This window comes from Tenrec ecaudatus, chromosome 2, assembly GCF_050624435.1.
Source record: "Tenrec ecaudatus isolate mTenEca1 chromosome 2, mTenEca1.hap1, whole genome shotgun sequence".
In the NCBI taxonomy this organism is placed as follows: domain Eukaryota; kingdom Metazoa; phylum Chordata; class Mammalia; order Afrosoricida; family Tenrecidae; genus Tenrec; species Tenrec ecaudatus.
Genome location: NC_134531.1, coordinates 27,132,560 through 27,144,807, shown reverse-complemented (window position 1 = coordinate 27,144,807; position 12,248 = coordinate 27,132,560).

The following is a 12,248-nucleotide window of genomic DNA, read 5'->3' as shown; positions in this document are numbered from 1 at the left end:
CTGAAACTCACGGGAGCAGTTTTCCTCTGTTCCATAGGGTCACTGTGTGTCACAATTGACTATGCTGCACTGAGTTTTATGGAAATATTCTGTGGAAAGTGCATCATTTCTAATATATGCAAAGCATAAGGGCCCGGAACAAGTCTGTTTTAAAACAAATGGTGTTCATTACTTAACGTCTGTGACACTGACAATAGTCAGTAGACAATGCTGTTTATTGAATTGAATCCCTCAACAAGATGTTGGACTCAAAAGGTTTATAACTGTGATTATGACCATATTTAGAAACAATAAGGTCTTTGAAAGCTTGTCAATTAACAGGATAATGTATTGGATTAGCGGGCTTCTAATCCTATAAAACTTGTGTCCATATAAAAAAGGAGAGAATTCAGGTAGAGAGAAGAGGAAAGGTGGAAATATGAAGATGCAACTAATGCAAATTAATGCCAATAATTGCCAAGCAACATAAGGAGCAGGATATAGGAATGGACATTGCTTTCTCAGATCCCTCAGAATGAATTAACAGATGGAGTCCCCTGGTTTGAACTACTGCTTACAAACAAGTGGTAATTTGTAACGGCAGCCAAGGGAATCAAAAACAGACATTGATCTAAAATGATTTCCATGTTTCTTTCTTTTCTATAATAGAATGGCTTGTTGTTAGGTGCCGCCCAGCTGGTTCTGACTAGTGGTGACCCTGGAAACACAAAAGAAAGCACTGGCTGGTGCTGGGCTGCCCTACCAATTGTTCCGATGCCTGAACCCATGTTGGAGCCACTGGGCCGATCCGTCTTATCACGTGCCTTCCTCTTTTCTCACAGCAACTCCATTTTATCAAATGTGATGTCCTTCTCCAGGGACCGGTCTCTTCTGACTACTTATCCAAAGGATGTAAGTGGAAGCGTTGCCATCCTTGACTCTAAGAAGGACTCTGGCCTTATTTCTTTCACTACACATCAGTTTGTCTTTCTTTGCAGTTCAAACTGCTTTCAATATTCTTCTCCAGCACCACAATTCAAAATATATAATTCTTCTAAGGTTTGTCTTATTCAAAGTCCAATTTCCACATCCATATGAGGCAATTGAAAATACCATGGTTTGGGTCAAGGAAACATCTGTGTCCTCAATGTAATATTCTTGTGTTTTCAATACTTTGAAGAGGCCTTGTTCAGCAGATTTACCTAATGTTAGAGCACTTGACTTTGTGGAATATAATTTCCTTATTTTTAGTGTGCCCTCTTTTGAAACAAGCAATGAGATTAGACAGCTACTAGTCATTTCTTTCTTTTAACTTTTTCGATAATTAAAAAAATGTGTCTTGTTTTTTCACAGCTTAGAAATAATATTAGAAACCACAGAGATTATTGAGCATAGGAAACTGATTTTAATGATTTGCTGAATTTTAGTACAGTCTGCATTTATTATCTGTGGTTCTTTTCTGTGTAGTGGTAAATATATATCACAGTTGGATACACAAAATTAAGTCATTTAATGGGTTTGTAGTTCAGTTGATTGAGGTCCACAGGTCTCAGTGCATTTTTGGAAGCCATTTTATTTCTTCTGTAATTGTCAGTCACTGTCGTTTCCACTTGGTTGCTGATTTGTGACTAGTCAGAATGTAGGGCTCTTAAATTGAAACCAGAGCAGTGATATATTGGTATTTATAGGCACTATTACACAGGCACATGCGTACACATGCATACACACACGCGCGCAAATGTAATAGGTGATGTTATTTTTATATTATTTAGAAATTGTTTTTTTAAAATACCCTCGGAGGATTGGATCGTGTGTATTGATACTATGTACAAATTAGTCTCCATTGCTATATAAACATGAATAAAATAATCCTGGGAAGAAAAAATATATAATTTAGATTCATTTTAATAGTTTCTGAATTTCAGTTCAGGAAGCATATGGTTACAAGAGTAAATGTCAAATGCCGCATTCTTTGTTTCTTGTATATATTAAGTAACCCTAATAGAATTATGGTCATTTAGGAGAAATCATACTTTTTCTCATTTTTTAAAATGAACTTTTATACTTTTTGATACCACACTTCATGGCAAAAAGAGATTAAATTTTGAAAAGTCAATTTGGTTCAGAATGATATAGGTGTAAGAGTTCAGTGCTTTCAGGAGCATGCCAGAATGCATTGGCATGTTCTTCATCTCTCAAAGCCAGCAGTTTCCTGAAATAAAAATCATGAACACAGCATTCTTATTCTTCTTTCATTCTTCTTTATTTTGCATTGACCGCAGGAGGACATTACCAAATCTCAAATACATAGCAGATCTATATTTTGAGAAGTCCTGAAAAGCAAACAAATCCAGATGGAATTTAAAACAGGTCACAGAAATAATGAGTTCTGACACTGTGGAAGGTAAGTGAGATGTCTGAGTAAAGATTAGTTATGCTTAGTGACATATTCCATTAAAATCTAAAGTGAAAATGAAAAATATATAATTTTTTCAATGCTTTATTATTTCCTGGATAATAGAGCCGATGGCATATATGTTAAATGCTCAGCCACTAAGTGGATGTTGGCGTTTCAAAATCACCTACTGCCTCTGGCTCCACAGAAGAATAACCTGAAGTTCTCCTTCCATTTAGATTACAGCCCGGAAAGCTTTGACACAATGGATCAGTGGGAGTTGAAAATCAACTCCTCAACTAGTTGGCAATCAATAATTATAACAACAGCAATAGAAACAATAATGATCATAAAAGAAAGTTCATATAATTGTTCACCTAGAAACAAAAGAAGAGATGGTTTGATGTGTGTCATAAAATCAATATTATTCAATGATTTGGTATTAATGATAATGGAATCAAGAAAGCCTATGGTTCAAAACTTGCATAGATGAACATCAGTAGTAGATAGCAGTTATTGAATTGGGAAAATCGACTGCATGAGACCTCTATAAAGTGCTGAAAAGCAAAGACATTACTTTGAGGTCCAAAGTGTAACCGACTGTGTTAGTCTGGGTAGACTAGAGAAACAAATTCATAGACACTTATATGTGTATTTGAAAGAGGTTTATATATAAGAGCAATTGAATATTGACATAACATGTCAGCCCAGTCCAGATTAAGTCCATAAATCTGATATTAGTTCATATGTCTGATACAAATCTATAAAGTCCTCTTCAGACTCACATGCAATGATGCTGAATACAGGAAGATCACAGGCCAGTGGGTGGAAAATCTTGTGGATCCAGTGGCATTGGAAGCATTCCAGCTCTAGCAGGGGTCTCCATGTGGCTCCTCCAGTTCCCAGGGCCCAGAGTCTATTAGCATGATGCCATGTTTCTTGTTAATAGAATGCCTCTCAGGGGGTGAGCAGAGAGAGTGTGTCTCTGCATCACTTGCTGATGTCAGATGGATTTTGGTTGTGAGAAGAGTGTACCCAAAAGATGTTTACTAGTGTTTTATTGAATATGCCAAGGAATTTGACTGTATGGACCATAACACACTATGGATATATTTTTGATTCCTCGGAATCCCAGAACACTAAATTATGTTCCCAGGAAACCTATACATGCACCAAGAGGAAGTTTTCCAAACAGAACAAAAGAATACTGAATGATTTTAAATTTGGAATGGTGTGCAAAAGGGTTAAATCCTCTCACCATGCTTACTCAATCTCTATGCTGAGCAAATAATCAGAGAAGCTGCATTAGACAGAGACAAATATTTCATCAGGATGGGAGAAAGGCTTTTTGAACAATCTACAATACACTGATGACAGCCTTGGTTGCTGAAAATGAGAGAGGACTTGAAGCTCTTGCTGATGAAGATCAAGGATTGAACCTTCAGTGTGGATTATCACTCAATATAAAGACACTAAAATCCTCATAACTGGACCAATAGGTAACATCACCATAAATGAAGAAAATATTGAAACAGTTAAGGATTTTGGGTTGCTTGGATTGAAAGTCAATGCTCATATAAGCAACATTCAAGAGATCCTATGATACATTGTATTGGTTAAACCTAATGCTCAAGACCTCTTTAAAGTGTTGCAAAATAAGGAGGTTGTTTTGAGAACTAAGGCGTGATTAACGCAAATTACGGTATTCACGGTATATTCCATTATTTCCTATGCATGTTGTGGTAGTTACATAATCTCATGTCACCTTGAGGATATTAAGAATCAAGGGGTGGAATCTAGTCTTTCAATCAGTTCACAGCCTGATGCCTCCTTGTGGGTGTGGCATTTTCATGAAAATTATGGGAAATTCCTCTCTTCCTTCCTGGAGTTGGGATACACTTTCTCTTTTACACATTCCTGTTGACAAGCCACATGGAGCTACAGGAGCCATGTGAAGACCTCCACAAGCATTGGGATGCTTCTACTGCCACTGGATCCACAAGACTTTTTCACCCACCAGTCTATGATCTACCTGAATTTGGCATCACTGCATGTGTTGCGTGAGTCAAAAGAAGAATTCGTAGACTAGTATCGGACATATGGGCTAATATTGAACTTATAAACTTGATCTGTTTTCTCAATATACAATTGATCTTTATATAAAGCTCTCTTTTACACACACGAGTGTCTCTGGTTTTGTTTCTCTATTAAATCCAGCCTATGCGAAGCTCATGTGAAAATTAGATGTTGAATAAGGAGGACTGAAGGAGTATCAATACATTTGAATAATGGTACTGGTGATAAATATTGAAAATAACCATGGACTGTTAAAAGGACAAACAAAACTGTCTTGGAAGAAGTATAACCAGAGGCAAGAATGACAAGACTTTGTCCCACACATTTTTAATATGTTGTCAAGATAGTCCAGTCCGTGGGGGCTAAAATGCTTGGTAAAATAGTGGGGTTGTGGAAAAGGGGAAGACTTTTGACAAGATGGATTTTCACAAAATCTGAAAGAACAAAATAATTGTGAGTATAGTGCTGGACGGAGCAGTGCCTCATTCTGTTGTACACAGGGTCAAAAGGAGTCAGAACTGATTCAATGACATCTAACAAATTTTGCTCGACCAGTAGACAGAGAAATATGCCATTGCTCAACCAGAACATGTGTGGTTTGACATCAGGAAAAGTTCTATCAGATTTGTGTGGTTTCATTTTTTTCCATCTGCATGGTGACCAAATAATCTGAGAAATAGGAATACATACTGAATTACATATCCTCGGGTTTGGAGGAAGAATTATAAGTAGCCTGTGATATGTAGATGACACCACCTCTGTTGCTGAAGGCAAAGTGGACTTGGAGCACCTATTGATAAACATCACGTATTACAGTTTTTAATATGAAATACACCTTGACATAAATTGCAAATTTCTCATAATTGGACCAATAGGCAATTTCTTGATAAATGAAGAAACAATTGACGTTGTACATGATTTCATTGCACTTGAATCCAAAATCAACATACATGGAAGCACCAGCAGAACATCAGGTGACAGATTAAGTGGTTGCAAAAATTCTCCTTAAAGTGCAGAAAAGTAGATTGTCTTTTGAAGACAAAGATATTACTCATCCTAGCCATGGTATTTAAATTTCCTTTTAATAATATGAAATTTGGACAATGAATAAGGAAGGCCAAATAAGAATTGATGCCTTTGAATTATGGCAGCTAAGAAAGAACATTGAAACTACCATGGACTGGCAGAAGAAGAAATACTCCTCCACCCTCCACCCCCACATACACACAAGAAATAAGGCCATAAAACTTATTAGAACTGAGGGAACGAGGAAACATTCTCTGGAATAAGTCATTATGTTTAGGCAAGAGGATCAGCAAAAAAATCAATCAATCAATCAAACAAGGACTTCTATGAGATGGATTTCTACATAGGCTACAATAATGGGCTCCTCCATTGATACAATATATGAAATATAGGACCTGACAGTGATTTAAAGTGTTGGATGTATGGTCATGTTGAGTCAGAACTGACTGGGTAGCACATAATAAAAACCAGGATCACTTTCACTGCTGTGTAGTTAAAAAATAACCCTGCAGTTGATGGAGTGAATTGTATGATAGTAAAGAAGAGACTGGCTTGAATTCAAATTCAGAAAATTCCCAAATGTGGTTTAGCAGCTTTTAGTAAATGAATTTATATTTTCCAACAAAGTTGAATCTCTTTTCATTTACTTCTTTGTATTTTCCACTAGCACAAATTGAATATCAGGAGGGAAAATGAGAAAGTGATACACATGAAGCTTGGAGTCATGTGTATTTATCTTCATTCAAGAACTTAGTGCTCTCTGAAGGAATGGCCATGTTTATATCTGCAGTCACCCTATGAGTTATTTTGCCTGTGCACTCAAAGTCAAAGCCACTGCCATCAAGTTGATTCTGACTCACAAGGATGCTATATGGTAAAGTAGAACTTCAGTAGGTTTCTAAAGACTACAACCCTTTTAAGGAAGTAGAAAGCCCCATCTTTCTCCTAGCAGGCGGTCTTCAAACTGCTGACTGTGCGCTGCAGCCCGGTGGGTAACTGCTACTCCCCAGCATTCAGTTGTACTTGTATTGGTATCCCTACAAAAAAAATTTTCAAAAAATTTTTTAATGATTTATTTACAACACTTTACTTTTCCCAAAGACTAAGATTAGTGCCTGTTTTCAGTAACTGAAAGAAATATGAAGATGATATTTGTTTTCACCAAAATAAAATGCACAAACTAAAAGTGGTGTTCAGCATTTTTTAAGTAAGCCATTAAAAAGGCAGAGTGTACCCCGAGGTGTGGGAGCATTGTTGCCAAACACTTTCTCAGAGTAATATGCTCGACGCCTCAGCATGAAGCCCCCACCTCCTTGTATGTGTATGTGGCACACTGTTATAGTTATGTTGTCCTTTACATTTTATTTGGTGTGATTTCATAGGTTATTTTTAGAACACTGAAAAGAAATTTCAGGTGAATTAATGGTATCTTCTAGTTCACCTGATGACATTTTTGCTAAAAATGGTTTTACAGGAACATTTTTCTTTTGGATAGAGGGGAGCAACTAGTTCTTACAAAAGAAATACAACACAAAGTGATTGAAAAAGCATACATTTACTAGCTTCCATTGACGTGGCCCAGGACTATGGTGACGCTACTTATTACGTAATTAAACACACCCCACGTGCGGTGATATCTTCATAATCGTGTGAAAGTTAGGGTTCCTTGGTGTGGTTATTTGTCTCAGAATGATGAAGACAAAGATGATTCCCCCCAAAATTGTTTCTCTTGATGAGTCTGGATATACAAGATTAGGGAAGAAGAGCCCTGGTAGTGTAGGGATTATGCGCTGGGCTTCAATCTGCATGGTGAGCAGTTCGGAACCACGAGCAGCTCCGAGGGAGAAAGATTGAACTTTCTACTTCTGTAAACAAAGTCTAGGAAATTCACATCGGGTCACTATGAGTCAGCATTGACTCGATGGTAGCAAGTTTAGCTGGTTATTTTAAGTTCAATATAGCAACATTCATTGAATGAAGCATTCATTGCGTTCATGATCATTTCAGGACCCTTTCATGTGAAATAAATCTGCTCATTTGGAATAAAGCATCCTACTGACATACCTACAGAGGTTAACCTGTTAAACCTTTAGCTCTGCGTTCCTGTAACTACCAAAGACAAAGAAATATTTAGGTGCATTTTGACCTGTGGGGTAAAAATGATCAAGAGCTCCACTACAACGTGAGATGTGGGAAGTTTAGCTATATCCAAGAATCCCTCAGAAGACAGCCCTGGAAATCTGCTTCCAACATGGAGCAGTCTCAAAAGTCCAATGGAACACTCTTCTTACTCTACCCCCCGGGACGTCTCCACAGTGTACTGACTCAACAGCAACTAATGGGAGCATTCTGATTAATGGTGGTTTGCAAATCTTTTCAGATGTCATACAGAATAAGGCCTACACATAATTGATTGCTGAAAACCTAAATTGCCAGAGTGAGTGAAATACAGTCCCCAAATTAACATATGATAACAATAACAATACCTTTTAAAACTTAATTATGTATACATAAACTCTAATCATTCAATTTTCCCTAATGTAATCAGTGGCTCTTAGTTGGAGCTATTTGATCAGGTATTTTGAATTAAATTGGAAATTTGAACATAAATATGTTGGAAAGGAGAAACATGATTAAATTTCATAATTACATTCTGGTAGTGAATTAAATATAAATGAACTTCACTTAAACCTGAAAATGACACAATTCAGCGCCATGAAACAATATTACTAATTTAATTTTCTTTTCTCCTGAGATTTGATACTCTCTGGAACAACATTCAGTAAAGATGACCATTAGAAGTATCATTCAAAGCAGCAGTCTCGCTGAGTAAAGGCCTTAACCCTCTCACTTTTACATGAAAAGCACGACAGCTTATTTAAAATCCTTTACCACTATCTGTACATCCGTGAGCAGACTTCATTTTCTAACCTTAATAGGCACAGAACCATCTTATAAATCACTCACTCTTTTCTTAACCTCTTATTGTTATTAATTATCTACTAATTTCCTTTATCTATTGCATCTGCCGGTGCAACATAATGAACATAGAACATGATATATTCAGTTTAACACAGCACAGAAGTTTTTATCGGATTATTTTCTATAAAATGAGAAATTTAAAGAAATTTCAAAAGGAAAAGAAACTAGCTAAAGTAATTTTTTAAAAGAAGAAGTAGTACAGGTATGAATAGCTTAATGTTAATTTGGCCAAAATCTAGTCCTAGAAATGTCTATGGTCCATTAGAACATTATTTTTGGATAGCTTATTTGTTTCTTCCAAACTGAGCAGTAGCTTACCTTTTACTGAACATTTCTCCCCTTTTGTTTAGTCTTAAAAGTGTAGCCAGAATGCTCCTTAGAAACAAGGATGGCCGGGGTCCTCACACATACGTTTTTCCTATGATCTAGAGAAACTCGTGTTGCTGCTATGTGCCTCCAAGTTGGTTCCAACTCACAGTGATAGCACAAAAGGAGGAGACACTACCAGGGTCTGGGCCATCTTCAAAATCGTTCTTATAGTTGAAGTAGTTGTTTGACAAAATGTCAATCCATCTCATCAAGGGCCTTGATTTTTTTCTCTGTCCTTCTAGTTTACCAAGCATGATGTCCTCCAGGGACTAGTCTCTCCTGATGACATGCCCATCCGGAGAAACTATTCCAAGGAAAAGGTCATCATACTTGGTAGATGGTTAAGGAAAAGAGGAATTCCCGTAATGGGATGATTGACACATTGGTAACAACAATGAGCTACATATAACAATGGTGAGGATGGCACCAGGCCAGGCACTGCTTTATTCCTTTGTATGTAGGGTTACTATGAATCAGTACTAAATGAAAGGGACTGAACAACAAAAATGAAAGCAGTGGTTTTAAAGACTTCAAACCCTGGTTTTTGCAGCATTGTATAATGAATGAGATATAGTCAGTGAGGTAATTAGTTTATTGTGCCAGCCTGGCCGATAAACACATGTGGAATTAATTGAAGGGCAGTAAGGCCGAGAAAATGGATCTGGGCATAGGCTATAGATCTATATCTAGCAGTCAGGGGCCTTAATGGTGGTGGTGATGGTGATAGGTGTGGTGTTGGGCCAGGGGATGCATTATAATGCTGTTCCTGCTGCTCAGGAAGGCAGATCAGTGGGCAGGACCATGGACAATTCACTTGCTCTTTTCTGTATTCCTCTTGCTTAACTCCTGCAATTACGACCCTTTACTTTGACGAGTGCCGATAGCTACAGGAGCACCAGTGGCAGCAGTGACGAGCTGGATAAATGGCGAGTTTGCATAATGCCCAAATTACATAATACCCTATTTCACACAGTCTAAGATGAATGCTGTTACATTCTGTGAAATAAGCTATTAGCATGAATGTTAGTCTATACCAATAAATTTGGAAGGCAACTCTGCAGCCATCTGCTTAGAAAAGGCCCTTATTTTTTTCCTCTTGCACACAAAGGTGTATAACAGAATGTGTGATTTATCAAATAATATCATTAATATATTCCATACAAGTAAAATGTTTCTGAAGAAAACTCAGTAACAGTACATTGACAAGAGGCTACCAGAAATACAAACCAAGTTCAAAAATGGATGTGGCACCAGCGATATGGTTTTTAATGTCAGATAAATCTTAAATGAAAGCAGGCAATACTGGAAAAATCTGTACTTGTATTTTACTTACTTGTATTTTATTTACCATTATGTGGATCATAACGAACTATGGCCAACATTGAAAAGGGTGGAAATTCCAGAATAGTTCATTGTGTTACTACAGAACCTATATGTGGACCGGATCAATATATAAGTCTTTCAGAAAAAATAAACAAACATGCCAAATCATAAAGGAAATATTTTGAGTAAGGAAATATAGAAAGGAATAAATAAATCCACATGAAAGAAACACACCAGACTGTGTGATCCAAAGATTGTAAATAATAAAAACCCAAATCTAATGGAGGGAATTATATCAGAGCGTAATTGTAAACACCTGGTTTACAGATGGCCATGGATGACAGTGGAATATCAAAATCCAGTTTCAGGGCTTTCGTATGGATTATGTCTCTGCTGATTCCCCTCTGACCATAGTTGAGGAGTATGAACAACTTTATTATCAGACAGAGAGCACTGCAAAGTTGTTTATAGCAGACTTGGGTTAAATTGCAATGTTTTTCATTCAATCTCCCATTTTACCCATTTTAAAGTTGTTTAAAACAGGGGAGGGGGTGGGGAGTGAAGGGAAATGCATGTAGATTAAGCTTTTGGTGAGTCTCCTTTGACCATAGACAGGGCAGGGCTTTGAATGAGCCTACTACCATCAGAATGCATTGGAAAGTGGATGACTGAAGATGCAGTCAGGCTACAGTTTAACTCCTTAGCATCCGATCTCCCTCTTGACCCATTGTAGATTTGTTCTATTTTCAGGGTTTTTTCCTGCTTTCTTTTTGACCATAAGTTTTCTCTGTTTTACTTTGTATTGTTCTTAGACTTAAAAAAATGTTTTTCCATAATTGAAATCTAGGATGGATAAGTCTATAGAGACAGTAACTAGATTAATGATTCCTTGAGGGTAAAGCAGGGGGAAGTGTTCAGGAATATGATAGCTGTGTTAGTTCCGGTAGACTAGAGAAAAAAAATCCATAGAAACTCATGTGCATAAGAAAGAGTTTTATATAAAGGGTAAGTGTACATAAAGAAAGCATCCCAACCTAGTCCAGTCCAAGTCCATAAGTCTGATATTAGCCCATATTTCTGACACCAATCTGTAAAGTCCTCTTCAGAATCATGAAACACATGCAATGGTGCCAAATGCAGGAATATCAGAGGTCAGTGGCTGGAAGTCTTGTAGATCCAGTGGAATTGTAAGCACCTCAGCATTGGCAGGCCTCTTCATGTAGCTTCTCTAGGTCCAGGGTTCTGGTTGCATCAGGATAAGTCCATGTGGTTTCTCCTCAGGGATGTCTCTCAGGGAGTCAGCCTGGTCAGTAGAGTCTCTAAGAAAGTGAGTCCAGAGTGAGTGTGTCTTTTGCCTCCAAGAAGGAAATACAGGAGTTCCCAGAATTCTCAGGAGAAGGCCATGCCCACACAGAGGCCTCATTGGCTATGTCCCGATTGACATACTAGACTCCACTCCTTCACTCCGAATCGTATCAAGTCCCAAAGTAACACAAATTATGTAACTACCACAGTAGCTAATAACAATGACTACAATAATGTAGAAAATGTTATAAAATTAATTGTGGTGATGATTATACAATTCAATGTAGGAATACTTTCTTCTATTAAATTGGCATTCTATGATGCTCACCCTCCCGACACAACTGCTGAAGCCAAAGCGGGTGAACAAGTAAATGTGGTGAAAAGGATGGTTCCCAGCTATCAAAAGAGATAGTGTCTGGGGTCTTAAAGGCTTGAAGATAAACAAGCGGCCATCTAGCTCAGAAGCAACAAAGCCCACATGGAAGAACACACCAACCTGTGTGACCACGTGGTCCCAAAGGGATCAGTTATCAGGCATCAAAGAACAAAAAATCATATCACTGGTTGCACACCTCCATGATACGATCGCCAAGGACAAACGGGTGCATAAGCAAATGTGGCGAAGAAAGCTGATGGTGCCTGACTATCAAAAGAGATAGTGTCTGGTAGTGTCTGGGGTCTTAATGGCTTGAAGGTGAACAAGCGGCCATCTAGCTCAGAAGCAACAAAGCCCACATGGAAGAAGCACACCAGCCTGTGTGATCATGAGGTGCCAAAGGGATCAGGTATAAGG